This window comes from Ovis canadensis, chromosome X, assembly GCF_042477335.2.
Source record: "Ovis canadensis isolate MfBH-ARS-UI-01 breed Bighorn chromosome X, ARS-UI_OviCan_v2, whole genome shotgun sequence".
Classification (NCBI taxonomy): Eukaryota; Metazoa; Chordata; class Mammalia; order Artiodactyla; family Bovidae; genus Ovis; species Ovis canadensis.
In genome coordinates this window covers 103,685,089-103,704,013 of record NC_091727.1, presented here as the reverse complement: position 1 = coordinate 103,704,013, position 18,925 = coordinate 103,685,089, and the positions used below count along the sequence as shown (strand labels likewise).

The 18,925-nt window shown below is 40.2% G+C and overlaps 1 protein-coding gene across 3 annotated transcripts in view; it reads right to left on the bottom strand.

Moving 5' to 3' along the window:
- Positions 1-18,925, bottom strand: part of HS6ST2 (heparan sulfate 6-O-sulfotransferase 2) — a 369,757-nt gene that overhangs the window by 226,783 nt on the left and 124,049 nt on the right. The window lies entirely within an intron of this gene.

Here is an 18,925-nt window from a genome sequence, read left to right as displayed (position 1 = left end):
TAGATGTCAATTACAGGAGAAAAACCATTAAGAATCCCAACATATGGAGGCTGAACAACACGCTGCTGAATAACCAACAAATCACAGAAGAAATCAAAAAGGAAATAAAAATATGCATAGAAACGAATGAAAATGAAAACACAACAACCCAAAACCTGTGGGACACTGTAAAGTGTCCTAAGCAGTACTAAGGGGAAAGTTCATAGCAATACAGGCATACCTCAAGAAATAAGAAAAAAGTCAAATAAGTAACCTAACTCTACACCTAAAGCAATTAGAAAAGGAAGAAAGGAGGAACCCCAGGGTTAGTAGAAGAAAAGAAATCTTAAAAATTAGGGCAGAAATAAATGCAAAAGAAACAAAAGAGACTATAGCAAAAATCAACAAAGCCAAAAGCTGGTTCTTTGAGAAGGTAAATAAAATTGACAAACCATTAGCCAGACTCATCAAGAAACAAAAGGAGAAAAATCAAATCAATAAAATTAGAAATGAAAATGGAGAGATCACAACAGACAACACAGAAATACAAAGGATCATAAAAGGATCATAAAAAATCAGCAACTATATGCCAATAAAATGGACAACGTGGAAGAAATGGACAAATTCTTAGCAAAGTACAACTTTCCAAAACTGAACCAGGAAGAAATAGAAAATCTTAACAGACCCATCACAAGCACAGAAATTGAAACTGTAATCAGAAATCTTCCAGCAAACAAAAGCCCAGGACCAGGCAGCTTCACAGCTAAGTTCTACCAAAAATTTAGATAAGAGCTAACCTATCCTACTCAAACTCTTCCAGAAAATTGCAGAGGAAGGTAAACTTCCAAACTCATTCTATGAGGCCACCATCACCCTAATATCAAAACCTGACAAAGATGCCACAGAAAAAGAAAACTACAGGCCAGTATCACTGATGAACACAGATGCAAAAATCCTTAACAAAATTCTAGCAATCAGAGTCCAATAACACATTAAAAAGATCATACACCATGACCAAGTGGGCTTTATCCCAGGGATGCAAGGATTCTTCAATATCTGCAAATCAATCCATGTAATTCACCACATAAACAAATTGAAAAATAAAAGCCATATGATTATCTCAATAGATGCAGAGAAGGCCTTTGACAAAATTCAACATCCATTTATAATAAAAACCCTCCAGAAAGCAGAATAGAAGGAACATAACTCAACATAATAAAAGTTGTATATGACAAACCCTCAGCAAACATTATCCTCAGTGGTGAAACATTGAAAGCATTTCCCCTAAAGTCAGGAACAAGACAAAGGTGCCCAGTCTCACCACTACTATTCAACATAGTTTTGGAAGTTTTGGCCACAGCAGTCAGAGCAGAAAAAGAAATAAAAGGAATCCAAATTGGAAAAGAAGAAGTAAAACTCTCACTGTTTGCAGATGACATGATCCTCTACACAGAAAACCCTAAAGACTCCACCAGAAAATTACTAGAGCTAATCAATGAATATAGTAAAGTTGCAGGATATAAAATTAACACACAGAAATCTCTTGCATTCCTATATACTAGCAATGAGAAAACAGAAAGAGAAAGTAAGGAAACAATTCCATTCACCATTGCAATGAAAAGAATAAAATACTTAGGAATATATGTACCTAAAGAAACAAAAGACCTACATATAGAAAACTATAAAACACTGGTGAAAGAAATCAAAGAAGACACAAATAGTTGGAGAAATATACTGTGTTCATGGATTGGAAGAATCAATATAGTGAAAATTATTATACCACCCAAAGGAATCTATAGATTCAATGCAATCCCTATCAAGCTACCAACGGTATTTTTCAGAGAACTAGAACAAATAATTTCACAATTTGTATGGAAATACATAAAACCTCAAATAGCCAAAGCAATCTTGAGAAAGAAGAATGGAACTGGAGGAATCAAAATATGGGCCAAAGAACTAAACAGACATTTCTCCAAGGAAGACATACAGATGGCTAACAAACACATGAAAAGATGCTAAGCATCACTCATTATCAGAGAAATGCAAATGAAAACCACAATGAGGTACCATCTCACGCCTGTCAGAATGGCTGCTATCAAAAAGTCTACAAACAATAAAGGCTGGAGTGGGTGTGGAGAAATGGGAGTCCTCTTACACTGTTGGTAGAAATACAAACTATTAAAACCATTATGGAGAACAGTGTGGAGATTCCTTAAAAAACTGGAAGTAGAACTGCCATATGACCCAGCAATCCCACTGCTGGGCATACACACTGAGGAAACCAGAATTGAAAGAGACACATGCACCCCAATGTTCATCACAGCACTGTTTATAATAGCCAGGACATGGAAGCAACCTAGATGTCCATTGGCAGATGCATGGATAAAAAGCTGTGGTATATATACACAATGGAGTATTACTCAGCCATTAAAAAGAATACATTTGAATCAGTTCTAATGAGGTGGATGAAACTGGAGCCAATTATACAGAGTGAAGTAAGCCAGAAAGAAAAACACCAATATAGTATACTAACGCATATATATGGAATTTAGAAAGAAGGTACCAACAACAGTGTATGTGAGACAGTGAAAGAGACACAGATGTACTGAACAGTCTTTTGGACTCTGTGGGAAAGGGCGAGGGTGGGATGATATGGGAGAATGGCATTGAAACATGTAAAATATCATATGTGAAATGAATCGCCAGTCCAGGTCTGATGCATGATACAAGGTGCTCGGGGCTGGTGCACTGGGATGACCCAGAGGGATGGGATGGGGAGGGAGGTGTGAGAGGAGTTCAGGATGGGGAACATATGTTCATTCATTGAGGATTCATGTCAATGTATGGCAAAAGCAATACAATATTGTAAAGTAAAATAAATTAATTAGTTAAAAATAAATAAATTAAATAAATAAATAAAAGCATGTGCTTTTTTTTAAATGTAAGTTTTAGAGATGTGCTACATTCATAAGCAAAATTTTATTCTATTCAGCAGGATCAGTATTTTTTCCTTTTGAAGGACATCTGATTTTATCAAAGTTCATAAGACTACCAAGTCCACTTAACAGAAACTCGTTTCCAAGCAGTCATTGCTGAAATTCATTTCTTAATTCAGGGATACCTATCATCTATGATAAAGTTTTTAAATTGTTAAAGAGCCTTAGACAGCTGAAACAATTACTCAGAGTCATTGAAATGCACTTCTAATTCTGAATATGTTGCTTTCTATTGAGGCCTTTTGAAAATATTAGCATAGTTCTCTGAGTGGAAAAAAGCCTAATGGGGACACAGATCTGCCACTTTTACAACCCCATGACTTTGGGCAAGTCCTTTCCTCTCTGGGCCTCAGGAAGTTTTTTCTTCCTATAAGATCAGATATGGAAGATGAAATAGAAAGGGGAAAAAGATCAAATGGATACATAAGATCAAACAGAAGAATGAAAAGTGGAAGCAGTGACAGATTTTATTTTCTTGGGCTCCAGAGTCACTGTGGGTGGTGACTGTTGCTATGAAATTAAAAGACGCTTGCTCCTTGGAAGAAAACCTATGACAAACCTAAACAGAATATTAAAAAGCAGAGATAACACTTTGCCAACAAAGGTCTGTATAGTGAAATCTATGTTTTTTCCAGTACTCATGTAAGGGTGTGAGAGTTGGACCATAAAGGTTGAGCACTGAATAATCGATGCTTTCAAACTGTGGTACTACAGAAGACTCTTGACAGTCCCTTGGACATCAAGGAGATCAAACCTGTCAATCCTAAAGGAAATCAACCCTGAATTGATTGAAAGGACTGATGCTGAAGCTGAAGCTCCAATACTTTGGCCACCTGAGACGAAGAGCCAACTCATTGGAAAACACCCTGATTCTGAGAAAGATTGAAGGCAGGATGAGAAGGGGATGAAAGAGGATAAGATGGTTGGATGGCATCACTGACTCAATGGACATGAGTTTGAGCAAATTCCAGGAGATAGTGAACAACAGGGAAGCCTGGCATGCTGCAGTCCATGGGTTCACGAGCAGTCGGACATAACTTAGTGACTGAACAACAACAATAACAAACAAGATCAGAATATTGAACTAAGTGGTCTATGAAGGTTCTGGCATTCTAGTATGACTTTAGGATACTGAAGAAAGAGAAAAGAAGAAACCAAGTAATAGGACATTGGGTTGTACAGACCCAGTATAGAGGTATCATACGAACTGGGCCCATTTGGATCTTTTCAGAAGAAATAAATTGCTGAGAATTCATGGCTGGAGATTCTCGACCATATGTTGACATGATACCTCAGCACCCCTGTAGTACCTCTGCCAATAGAGGTAGGGGCCTTCTGTGACACAAAGCACACAGATCACAGCCCCCAACCTTCTCAGGAGCATCACTGCTAACGGTTCAGCTGAATGCTCTGGACTCAGATACATTCAGATTCAAACTTTTGCTCTGCTGACTTTCTTTTTTTTTAATTTTTATTTTTAAATGTGTGACCTTAGGCAAGTTGTTCAACCTCTGTAGAGACAGCTTTCTCATTTGGAAGATTCAGTGACATAATACATACAAAGTGCTTAGTAGAGGGACTGATCTCCAATCACTCAAATGGCGGCTGCTATTATTATATTCATTGTGGTTATTAACAGAAGCACCTTAGCCACCTCTCTAAACATTTCACCTCTCTGTATCACAGCCAAAAGAAACCCCACCTCTCTTTATACAATTCCCTTTATGTGAATTCGCAGTTATAGTCAAGCTAATCTACTCACTTTCTTACAATGCTTCTGATACTTAACCACTCCTACATCTTTGCTTGAGCTCTACCCACTGCCTTATATGTTGACTCCCCTTTCTCCACCTTTGATAAATATTCTATTTGCTCCATTCCCTTGTCTTCCATGAAACATTACTAACTACTTCAACTGACAAGGATTACTTTTTTCTCTAAAGACAGTATTTTACTATGTAAATCACTTGCTTGAGAATTCATCACAAAAACTGCCTTGTAATTGGAGACATTATAAATTATAGCCAGAATGACTTCACTTCTTACATGTGACTGCTTTGATGGCAGACACTGTACTGCATTCTTTCATTTCCCCCTTCAGTGCCTAGCATAGAGTCAAGGTTCGATAAACTTTTTTTTTTTAATTAACCCATGAACAAACCTTCAGTTCAGTTCAGTCACTCAGTCGTGTCCGACTCTTTGTGACCCTGTGGACTGCAGCATGCCAGGCTTCTCTGTCCATCACCAACTCCCAGAGTTTACCTAAACTCATGTCCATTGAGTTGGTGATGCCATCCAACCATCTCATCCTCTGTCGTCCTTTTCTCCTGCTTTCAATCTTTTCCAGCATCAGGGTCTTTTCCAATGAGTCAGTTCTTCGCATCAGGTGGCAATCAAGTATTGGAGTTTCAGCTTCAACATCAGTCCTTCCAATGAACACTCAGAACTGATCTCCTTTAGGATGGACTGGTGGGATCTCCTTGCAGTCCAAGGGACTCTCAAGAGTCTTCTCCAACACCACAGTTCAAAAGCATCAATTCTTCGACACTCAGCTTTCTTTATAGTCCAACTCTCACATCCATACATGACCACTGGAAAAATGAACAAACCTAGGTCCATCTTCATAAGACAAGTTGCACTACAAGTTCCTTTGGGCCTGGACTATCCGATATGGTAGCCAGTGGCCACACATGGCTCTTAAACACTTGAAATGTGGCCAGTCCAAAATGAAATGTGGTGTGTACATATATTACACACCTGATTTTCCAAGACTTTGTACCAAAATAGATTGTAAAATCTCTTTTATAGTACTTCCACATTGAAATGATAATATTTTTAACGTATTAGGCTAAATAAAATGTATTAAAATTAATTTTACATGTTTCTTTGGACAGTTTTAATGTGACTACTAGGAAATTTTAAATTATATATGTGACACACATTATATTTCTACTGCACAGCACTGCTGTGGTCCTTTGAAAATATAAAGTGTGTGAACACCCTGATAGTTAGATGCACTAATTACGTTACCACTGTTCTTTTCAGAGAACACCTATAACAACCTGCCGGTATTGGAATTTCATGTCTGCTCTGATCTAGTGCTGTAGGTGTGAACTGCTCACAGGTCATTGGAGAGAATGGGAGCTCCCAAAGCCTATGCCAGAGGGGGACCAGACTGCAGATACTCAGTAAAGGAATGTACTATGGTCAGGCCATTTCTGTCTAGCTTAATATGCTTTTGTTATTAATTAAGAAGCTTGAAAGCTCCCTGGTGAAATAGTAAAATAAAATACAGTCAAGTGGTTTATGCCTGCGAGTGGGGAGGGTGGCAAAGGAATAAACTGAATGATCAGTGTTGGATGACGATATTGATTTTAAGACAGTAGTTGGGGAACTAAAGAGCTTCCACTGATCAGAAATCACTCAGGAGCCCTTGAAACATTCAGAGACTATTTGTACTTTTATACTGACTGTGGCTACAAAAGCTATCTTCTGAATCAGAACCCCATCTTTCTCATAGCGTTATTCAAGCCTAGGAAACACTGAGTGCTCTGTGCATGCAACTTCTATAGCTGTTGTGGGGCTGCCAAAGATACCAGCTAGAGCTGCAAGACTCAAAGTCATAGATTCATGGCCTTACTATGGTCCACAGTTCCAGGGAAGACGTCACAAAGGAATCAAGATTGGAGGTGACCTTGAAGGGCATACCACCTTGGATCAGAGACCATTTGTTATGGCACAGTCTGTCACAGCAAAGAACAAAAGGATAAAAAGGAGACGGAAAGCAGGAGGAGGATACACATCTTGAAATGTATCAATAGAAGGCAAAGAGGGGATGGCAAAGAAGAAATTTAACTGTGAGACTTTGAACAAGTTTCATTCTCCTCATCATCAAAGGGGAATAATATCTTTCTTATCTTATTGTGAAATCTAATGAGTAACAGCACATGAAAGCACACATTCCATCATTGAAGATTGGCTCCCTCATCTTTCATTTAGGGCTAGATGTCTCAGTTTCTGATCTGGACACCTGATGTATACCTGCAACTGCTGTTGGCTCCTAAGTTCTTGCCTATGAGGATCTTAACCCTGATGTTGATCTCTACCTGGTTACTAGAGCTGATTTAAGGTGTATTTTTTACTTCAGAAGAGACAGTCCATAACAGTAAAGATGAAGGCAGCTGGATAAAGCTTTCATGGAAAATTAGGAGCCATGATTTTCATCAAAATCAACAGCAAAATGAGTCATTAGTCTGAGCAAATGAGTATTCACTCTCTGATCCTACACTTCAAACCGGATGCACCAACACAAGCATAACATATCCTCAGCCAGTCCTACTCACCCTATGAGACACTATTTTCATACTTCTGAGGAGTTCAGTTCAGTTGAGTTCAGTTGCTCAGTCGTGTCCGACTCTTTGGGACCCCATGAATCGCAGCACGCCAGGCCTCCCTGTCCATCACCGTCTCCCGGAGTTCACTCAGACTCACGTCCATCGAGTCCGTGATGCCATCCAGCCATCTCATCCTCAGTCATCCCCTTCTCCTCCTGCCCCCAATCCCTCCCAGCATTAGAGTCTTTTCCAGTGAGTCAACTCTTCACATGAGGTGGCCAAAGTACTGGAGTTTCAGCTTTAGCATCATTCCTTCCAAAGAAATCCCAGGGTTGGATCTCCTTGCAGTCCAAGGGACTCTCAAGAGTCTTCTCCAACACCACAGTTCAAAAGCATCAATTCTTCGGTGCTCAGCTTACTTCACATTCCAACTCTCACATCCATACATGACCACAGGAAAAACCATAGCCTTGACTAGACGGACCTTAGTCGGCAAAGTAATGTCTCTGCTTTTGAATATACTATCTAGGTTGGTTATAACTTTTCTTCCAAGGAGTAAGCATCTTTCAATTTCATGGCTGCAATCACCATCTGCAGTGATTTTGGAGCCCCCCAAAATAAAGTCTGACACTGTTTCCACTGTTTCTCCATCTATTTCCCATGAAGTGATGGGACCAGATGCCATGATCTTCGTTTTCTGAATGTTGAGCTTTAAGCCAACTTTTTCACTCTCCTCTTTCACTTTCATCAAGAGGCTTTTTAGCTCCTCTTCACTTTCTGCCATAAGGGTGGTGTCATCCGGGAGGAGCCACCCCCACGTCCGAGGACTTCAGTACAAAGTGCAATTCCATTTTGGCAAAGTATTGCAAGATCTGCAAACCACACACTTCACACGCCCTCTGTTTTAATTCATCTATAGAAAGAAGACAGCCAGAGGGCATGTGGAGGGAGGGGAGTATCTTTTAAAGGCAGCATTGCTTCTGCTTTATTTCTGTAACACACCTTCATCACCCTTACCTGCTACCTCATGTGGTTTGGAACAGATGGCAGTTGGTTTTGTCCACTCCTGGAGTAAAGACAAAAACTAGTGGGTATGCTGGATACAGTCACAAGTTCTCCTAAGACAACCAGAGCACATAATAAGCTAAGTTCTGTATAGGCAACTGGGCAGAAATGAAATAAAGATGGTGCACCTCTGCTCTGGCCTGCCGACATGAGGTGGGAGAAGTCTGCGTGGGTCCAAGAACATGGAGATCTTCTCTGAGAAATCATCTGTCAAATTACTTCCAAAGAGAGAAGAAACTTTCCTAAGGATCATGAGGGCCTTTCAGAATAATGGTTACCTCTGACAGGGAACAGATACTGACTGGGGTATGAAGGAACCTTCTGGGGATGATGAAAATATAAATATCCTGGTGTATAATTTTGATCTGCATAGTATTTTTACAGATGGACCTATGTATTGGGTTGGCCAAAAAGTTCGTTTGGGTTTTTCTTATGGGAAAACTCGAACAAAGTTTTTGGCCAACCCAATAAAAATTCACTAAGCAAATGCACTGAGGATTTCTGCATTTTACTGTATGCAAGTTATATCTCACTTAAAAAGAGAAAGACAAATATCATATGCTATTGCTAACATGTGGAATCCAAAAAACGATACAGATAAATTTATCTACAGAACAGAAATAGACTCACAGACATAGAAAACAAACTTATGGTTACCAAAGGGGAAAGTCAGGAAGAGATAAATTAGGAGTTTGGGATTAACAGATACACACTACTATATATAAAATAGATAAACAAGAAGGGCCTACTGCATAGCACAGGAAACTCAATATTTTGTGATAACCTATAAGGGAAAAGAATCTGTAAAGGAAAGTTGTGTGTGTGTGTGTGTGTGTGTGTAACTGAATCACTTTGCTGTACACCTGAAACTAACGTGACACTGTAAATCAACTTCAAAAACATTTTTAAGTAGTTTTCAAAATTATTAATTCACTCACGTGTGGGCCTGAAGGAAGACTCAGCCTTGCCTTTGTGAGCCACGTCAACTAGCACAGATTCCCTTTTGGAAAGCAATTTGCCACCATGTATCAAGAGCCTTAAAATAGATTCAGAACCTTTGACTCAGTAATTCCATTTCTGGGTGTCACTCCTAAGGAGATAATGTGAAACGTGAGAAAATCTATGTATAGGATGATGGGCCAAATAACTGTCAAGAAGATGTACTCGTTTGTCAATGACTAGGTTTTAGTCTGTGAACATCAGGTTTAAAAAGGATACAAAACCCTTATGTGTACTTTCTATTTGAGGATTATTAATATCTGAGCTGTTAAACTAGTAGATAATACGGATCTGAAGAGGCCTCAGTTAGGATGTTAAAATTATATTGTGCCATAGGAAATGGATACCTTCTTCTTGTGTAACAATTTTGGTATAAATTTTTGTAGTAAATTTTCATTATTGAAAATGGAGAAAATACAGATGAGCACAAAGAGAAGTATAAATATTACTTGTATACTTATAGTATTAAAAAAAATCAAACAAAACCAAACCTTGTATGTACATTATGACTTGTCTTGACAAAAGAAACATAGAGAATGAAAAAAACGAAAACCACTCCCTTACAATTATAATGACATGATGGTGGAATTTCAGGTGATTTCTTCTGAGTCTCTGTCCTAAAGTTGTCTTAGAATCACTTTGTGTCTGTGGATAACATATCCACTGTTTGTGTTTCCTATGAAATATAATTATGTCACTTTTACAAAATCAAACAATAGGGAACCTAAGGGTGTCAGGATGGTCCTGCTCTTATCAATCTCACCAGGGTCTTTGGTATCAAGCCAGAAAGATGAACATTGGCTTAACAATATCATACATTATCTCAAGATAATACCAGACCCTACACTAACTCTCTTATATAAGTAGCAAGCTTTACATAGAACAGTTTTACATGAATGCATCTAATTTAGAGAGAGAACCTATAATAAAAATGCAAATGGAAAGGGGCCTGTGGATCCTGCAGACCACACAGGCCTCGCTAGGATGGACCAGGAACCCAGTGTCCCAAATGGGGAAATGACCGCAGAGGTAAAGCCTTTAGGTGACCAGCTTTGTCCTTCAGATTCTTGCCTTTTCCTAAGAAATTTTGTTCACCCTTGATTTATTCTGTTAGGTGAGTGATCCAGAGGCAAGCAAGTTAAGACATTTTTATCACTGCCAATAAAAAAAGCAAGCACTTTTAAGTGTTTTTCATCATCCCCTGCTACTTCTTGCATTTCAAATCCAAATTTTTAAATTCTTGTCACTTCTCAAAATTTCTAGAGATTTTCTCCTTTTACCCTGTGAAATCTGAGGACAATTTCACTTTCCCCTTCCAGGTTTTCTATTAGCTAAAGCCACTAGAAAGAGCCTGTACCTTGTCTTTATGAGGCCTCCTTCAAAGTGGGCTGTCACTGGGGTTGATGGTCCACTTACAAGATTGAAGACTTGGGCTCTGTAAAGAACTGCTCTTAAAAAGTCATTAGTGAGGTTCCCAGGCCCAAGCTTTTACACCCAATGTGGAAAGTCTCAGGGCATTTTACATCGGGTGAATATATAAATTCCACTCATCACACATACTTTTCCACCACTGCGTGTGGCAATGGTTACATCCATAGAATACAACTGAAGGTAGTGGGGGGCAAAGGGATGCTGGGGGTTGTTTTGTTTTTCAAATTTCAAACAAGAACAGTTCTCAAGAAACTGTTTCAGGGCTTTCATTTTTCTAGAACTTTTCTTCCTTTTAAGGTATCTCTGAAAGCTAACTATAAATCCTGTGAGCAATCTACCATTTCAATATCCTGGATTAAAGCCCAAATCATAAACATGAAGAGAAAGAGGTTTTCCAGAAACGTGACCAAAAGAGGCCAGGAAACAACTCTGAAATACTGTGGTATTATTAGGAGCATACAAAACGCCACTAACTGGCTTTACTAAAAAGCAAAACACTTTGCTAACAGGGACATCCGTCTCGTCTGTAGAACGAAGGATTGCAACCAAAGAGCCTCTCGGTTGCCAGGTTCTCCGGGCTAAAATGAGGGCCTAGGAGGGGATTTGAGCGAAAAGCTCTATTTCTGAGACAAGGAGGACTAATAACGGGCTGGTTTCCCCACAGTGAGATCCAGCCACTTACAGACATTCCGTGGCACACAGGCCTCGTCCAGTTACATTCTGGACACTGCTGCTCGCTTCTCAGAACAGAGATGCTGCGGAAATGGTTCTCATCTACTAAAATGTACCCAACAGCTGTGCTTAATGAGGACCGGGAGGAACACACACGTTCTGCTCCAGGGCCAGACAAAGGGGTCAGGCCTGTCTTAGGCCGAAGCCACCCAAGGCAACAATGCTTCTCTTCACAGTGAGCTTTCCCACCTGTCAACAGATGCTTAAGGCAACAGGATGAATATGAAACAGCTGAGCTGGACACTAAAGCCAAGAGAAACAGCTGTTCCTTGCCTTTCAGTATAAAAAGCATGGCAGTAATGTGGAAAAGGGGCTGCTGGTGTATAAATAAGACCACTCTGAACATTCTCTTCTCTCTGCAGTTTTTAGGACTATGTTATTTAATGGAAGAAACTGTAGGACAACCAAGAGTTTTATGGATGGGGAGGCTGAAGAAGACAAAATCATAGGAGACAAAAGATAATAACACGTGACCATGGGGCGGGGAGGGATAACTAGGGAGTCACTGACCTTCAGAATTAAACTTCAATGGAGAGACTAGCTTTTATCAAATTATTCACTTGAGTGGTGCTGGGAAAACTGGTCAACCACTTGTAAAAGAATGAAACTAGAACACTTTCTAACACCATACACAAAAATAAACTCAAAATGAATTAAAGATCTAAACGTAAGAACAGAAACTATGAAACTCCTAGAGGAAAACATAGGCAAAACACTCTCTGACATAAATCACAGCAGGATCCTCTATGACCCACCTCCAAGAATATTAGAAATAAAAGCAAAAATAAACTGGGACCTAAATAAACTTAAAAGCTTTTGCACAATGAAGGAAACTATAAGCAAGGTGAAAAGGCAGCCTTCAGAACAGGAGAAAATAATAACAAACAAAGCAACTGACAAAAAGTTAATCTCAAAAATATACAAGCAGCTCCTGCAGCTCAATTCCAGAAAAATAAAAGACCCAATCAAAGAGTGGGCCAAAGAACTAAACAGACATTTCTCCAAAGAAGACATACAGATGGCTAACAAACACATGAAAAGATGCTCAACATCACTCATTATCAGAGAAATGCAAATCAAAACCACAATGAGGTACCATCTAACACCAGTCACAATGGCTGCTATCCAAAAGTCTACAAGCAATAAATGCTGGAGAGGGTGTGGAGAAAAGGGAACCCTCTTACACTGTTGGTGGGAATGCAAACTAGTACAGCCACTATGGAATACAGTGTGGAGATTACTTAAAAAACTGGAAATAGAACTGCCTTATGACCCAGCAATCCCACTGCTGGGCATACACACCAAGGAAACCAGAATTGAAAGAGACACATATACCCCAATGTTCATCGCAGCACTGTTTATAATAGCCAGGACATGGAAGCAACCTAGATGTCCATCAGCAGACGAATGGATAAGAAAGCTGTGGTACATATACACAATGGAATATTACTCAGCCATCAAAAAGAATGCATTTGAATCACTTTTAATGAGGTAGATGAAACTTGAGCCTATTATACAGAATGAAGTAAGTCAGAAAGAAAAACACCAATACAGTATACTAACACATATATATGGAATTTAGAAAGATGATAATGATGACCCTATATGTGAGATAGCAGAAGAGACACAGATATAAAGAATAGTCTTTTGGACTCTGTGGGAGAAGGCTAGGGTAGGATGATTTGAGAGAATATCACTGAAACATGTATATTATCATATGTGAAACAGATCACCAGTCCAGATTAGATGCATGAGACAGGGTGCTCAGGGCTGGTGCACTGAGATGACCCAGAGGGATGGGATGGGGAGGGAGGTGGGAGGGGGGTTCAGGATGGGGAACACATGTACACCCATGCTGATTCATGTCAATGTATGTCAAAACCACTACAATATTGCAAAATAATTAGCCTTCAGTTAAAGTAAATTAATTAATTTTAAAAAATTATTCACTTGAAAAAGTTCATCTTCCCACCAGTTCTTCAGTATCCATGGTTTGAAGCTCACTTCTCTGAATGATTTAATAAAAACTAATTCTTGTTTGAATTATAAATTGGATTTAAGATCAAGACTTTTAAATTTGAGCTGCACTATGAAGAGGACCAGAATATACCGCCCCAAATGATGCCTCTTTGGCATAAGAATTAGACTGAGATAGAGTATGCATACTTAGTCGTGTCCAACTCTTTGCAACCCCGTGGACTGTAGCCCTCCAGGCTCCCCTGTTCATGGGATTCTCCAGGCAAGAATACTGGAGTGGGTTGCCATTTCCTCCTCCAGGGGATCTTCCTGACCCAGGCAGGGATCAAACATGTGTCTCCTGCATCTCCCACATTGACAGGAGGATTCTTTACCGCTGAGTTATACTGAGCTGAAGGCAACTGAGAAACAGGAGACATAGAGGAATTTTCTGCCCTTCCTCTTTCAGCCAAAAGGCAGGGTATAAATTTCTCCCTGTGAAAGCAGCCTCTGTCCAGTCTCCCGAACCAGGAAGAGACAAGTGATATCACTGGAGACAGAAAATCAACACGGAGATGGGTCTGCACAAACAAGCCTCACCGAAATAATCTTTCTCTGCCATTAGTTTTCCCCATATAGTTACCTTCCCACAATTTTCCACTCCTAGAAGCCCAAATCCCTTCTCCTTTGCCTTGTCAAATAAAATAAAGTGTTAGTCGCTCAGTTGTGTCTGACTCTTTGTGACCCCACGGACTGTAGCCCACCAGGCTCCTCTGTCCACGGAATTTTCCAGGCAAGAATACTGGCCTGAGTTGCCATTTTCATCTCCAGGGGATCTTCCCAATCCAGGGATCGAACCAAGGTTTCCTGCATTGTGGGCAGATTCTTTACCTCTGAGGCATGAGGGGAGCCCTTTCAACTTCTCCACAAATACACTGCCCTCTGCTAAAATGGTATCTAAGCCCCCAGTATTTAACTATCTCTTCGGCTCTTTTTCTTTTCTATGTAGGCCTCCACGCACATAAAAAGTAAAACATTAACATCACATACACACACACAGTATGTGCACACACACATACACACAGATGCATGCACACACAGAATCACTCACACATGCATACCGCATTCACACGTATAACCACTTATGCACAGAAACACTGTAAGAGGGAGACTTTAGTTGTGCTCAAAGTAAAGGCAAAGGAGGCTAGAACATAGGGGGAATGAATTTCTAGTAAGGGTGTTAACAACAGCAGACGTCAAAGTTTTAACATTTTTCACCAATCAAATCCTGAAATTTGTTGACTCTTCCAAAGGACAATATTGATTCAGGTTGTATGGGTTTTATATTTAAAGCAAAATATGCTCTTGATACATTTTCAATAACTGGATGGAGATGTATTCAGAAACAAACTATGTAAATCTAATAAGGCAAAACCAAGAACACTGATGATATTAATATCTGGTTAAATAATTCTCATTTAGTTAATAAGCTGTAAGCAAATAATATATAAGGTTTGTTGCTGTTGATTTTTGTTAACAGCTTTATCGAGATATAATTCACATAACATACATCTCACACATTTAAAATGTACCATCCAATGTTCCTTAGTATATTCACAGATATGTACAACCCTAACCACAATCAATACTAGAATATTTTTCATCAGTTCCCAAAGAAACCCCACACCCCTTAGTCCTCATCCCCCAACCCTAGGCAACCACTAATCTACTGTTTGTCTTTGTAGATTTGCCTACTGTTCTTGTTTTAAGTTCCTAATTACACTAAATTTATATAGCATAAAATATATGTATGATGTATGTTTTGTTTCAGCTAACATTATAAGTTTTTTCTAATGTTAATTACCAAGTTTTTCTTTAAAAATAATTGCACAATCTATCCAGAAAGTAGATTTATGATAACACATTTAACTCCTTGTTATTAGAAATTTAGATACTTTCCACTCCCCTTTATTCTGATCAGTTTATGTTGCATTGGTCCCTGAGCAAAACCAATTGATAAGCGATTCATTCATATGAATGCAAGTCCCAGCCTGTGACACTAAGGGCCATGCCAGCCTTCCTGCCAGCCTACATTTCCCCTCTCTGTCAGGGTTTATTGCTCAGCCAGAATTCTGGCCATGAAACCCTTGGCATGAGTGGCTAACCTTGTCAAGGGGAAACTAGGGCTCAAAAGTGACCTGTGTGACAAGTTGTCAGATGCCGGATGCCAAGTGTCCTGTTATCTTCCTGATCTGATCACTATCACACACAGAATACCATTTCTCCATTCCACACTGCAATCTGATGCCATCCGGCTGCAGCCAGAAGCACACAGCAATGAGGAAACCTGCAAGGACCTAGTCTCACCCCCCTCTCCTCATACTCAGGAAGGAAATGGGCAAGAGGCTTCCAAGGGCATTCACAGGAAAGGAAGTTGCACATTTCACTGTCTCTGAATACGAGAAGTCATGAGACAAAACCCAGCAAATCTGGAGGGAACATGCTTTCAGGACACCATCAGCAGTAACCCCAAACTGATCATGACTCCTGTGAAGGACATAACACTACCAACCACAGCAAACACTCATTGAGCACTTACATGCTTTTATATGCACTATCTCACTTAATCCTCACAACACAAACTTGGAGATGCATATTTCTATTACCTATGACCACACGGCAAATAAAAAAGCCGAGGCTCCCATGCTCAAGATCACCCTGTCCCTTCCCCCGCCACAGAAAGCAGTAGAGGCAAAATTCAAATCTAGGTCTTCCCCATGCCAAAGTTCAAGCCCTCTGATTCATTTAAGTGTCATCCTCAGGACTTCCTTGGTGGTCCAGCGGTTAAGAATCCACCTTGCAATGTAGGGGACGTGGGTTCCATCCCTGGTTGGGGAACTAAAATCCCACATGCCATAGGACAACTAAACTTAAGCATGAGCCCCACAACTACAGAGCCCGTGTGCCTCAACTAGAGAGTCCACGGGCTCTGGAGCTTGCGCACCACAAGGAAAGATGACACAACCAAGGCCTCACTCAGCCAAATAAAAGTAAATTTAAAAAGAAATAAATCCAGGACCGATACTCGCTTATCTGTCCTCTTGTTCCAAAAGAAAAGAAAAAAAGATAATATCACATATTTCTTAAATACCTACTATGTATCAAGACCTGGGTAGCATACATGCTCACACACAAACACCCAATACGCTTGGAATTAAAGATAGCTCTCATTTCACAGTTCGACAAACTGAGACTTGGGGGGATAAAGGATTCATCTGATAGTTAACCTCCTAGCTAACACATAGCCCCGCTGTGAGGAAATCCCTGATTCCAACTGAAAAATCTTTTCGTTAAACCAAAGCTGAAAGAAAAATGCCTTTGCTTTAGGTCATTGATAAACTCAGGGCTGATGGTACCAACATTATTTGAAGAGTCAAGGCTCAGGAAATTGTTCTTTGGCAGCGTTTTAGGAAAGCAGGTTAAACGTGGCTCGGGGTCAGTAAGTTTTGAATTCTCAGTTTCGAAATGTAAGATAAACTCAATGGAAACGATATAATTTTCCTCGTGATTTGAGAATTACACATCACACACAAATGTGCACTTCGGCAAAGCTTTGTAGTTCACCTTTCCATTTAACAGACCTCTTGGGAAGCAGAAAAATATGACAATTATGCAAATAGCAGTGTTGAGCCACTTACATAGAAAAGTGGGTATACTTAAAGGGAAAAAAAGGTTTGACAAAACTTAAGCTTCCCTCCTTAACAATGAGGAGTTTAAACTCAAAGACATTTTTGGCAAACACAAGGGCATAGGTGGCTCTGGCTTATTCTCTAGGTGTTATTAGTTCCAGAGGTCTCCTGGTCTTTTGTTTTCAGCTTTTAATAAGCCAAGTACTCTCTAATGATATTTTAAGTGAGTTGCTAAAATGTTCGGGATTCATTTCCCTGTGTTGAGCTCCACAGAGATGATTTTCTGCGAGTAAATAAAAATAAGCATTTAAAAGATTTCTTCGCTCATCAAATGGTGAGGAAATCTATTCCTTTTAGCCTGCTCTATGCTTGAAAAGGTTAGTGTGGCCTTTGGAAAATACCAGGCTGTGCATTCCATATACTGTTAATGATTCCTGGGATGCTCTGACACTTTCGAGTACATCTTAACCTTTTAAAATGGGGCCTCCATTGTCTTACCTTAATAAGCAGTTTGTTCACCTTATGTCTTACAAAAGCCACCACAGTGGAAAATACGTACAAGAGGTAAAGCTGTATGGATGAGCAGCGTAACAAGAGAAGTAGGACCAAGGACCATTTCCAGCAAACAGACCTACAGAGTCCCCCGCCCCCATCTCTGACAGCAACCCTGTAAGGACAGCTGCTCACTTCAACAATATCCCATGATTACGCCTTGTTTCAGCATCTTCCTGAAGTCCTCATCTAACTGTAGCTGTATGAATTGAATTCTTGTACATTTATATGTCTCCTTGAAGCCACCGAATTCCAGGCTCACCGTGCGGTCCCTGTGATTTAGAGAACCAGACTGATGAAAAATCTGCTATATTAATTTCACTTTCCTATTTCAATGCCTCACCTATTCTGGTAGTGAGAGCCCTGACATGTCCCAAGTCCTCTTTCAAATTCTAGATCTTATTCATCTCAACACATTCTTCTGCACGGTTCCAGGACCCGGTTTGTGGGTCAGCTGTCCCCTCCTCCAGACTCCTGTGGTACTTTATTTTTCTCGGCAGCTTGAAACACTTATTGAGCATCAACCATTGGCAACACTGGCAGCTGGGCTCTGGGATTACAAACCTTGAGTCACACCGTACCTTCCCTCGATGAGCTCAAGATCTGTGGAATTTCTGTGACATGCAGGCAATTAATACAGGGATCTTTTTTCATGTGTCACTTGCAATTTGTCTCTCACCATGACTGACTCTCAAGGGTCCTGGCAACATAGTGCCTTGAGGCTGCTGGGGGCGGGGCGTGTGTCCACAAGGGGAGGGACGGCAGGAGAACTTACAAAGACAAAAAAGGCCCATTGGGAGGCTCTCTGGTCTTTCCACTTCTCCAGCGGAGAGATTCTCCTTTCCGGCCTTCCTGGAGGTACCCTGTTTGCTCTGAGAGGCAGCTGCCTGCCCCCCTACCCCACCCCAGTACTTTGCAAACAGTTATAGGAAGTGTTCACTCACATATCTCTCCTGCTCAGAGGCCAGTGAGTGGCCTGAAGGAAGCAGCCAGGCTTGTTCTTTTCTTTGTCCCCTCTAGGGGCCACCTCCTCTCCCCTTCCAGATAAACAAATAAAGGCAAGTGACGGTGCGTTGGTCAATGGCACGTCTTGATTATAAAACTAAATAATTTGAACTTGGATGTGTGTGGGTTTTTTTTTTTTATGAGATCAGTCAGAAGGCATAAAACCTCTAAAAGGAAATGTATATTC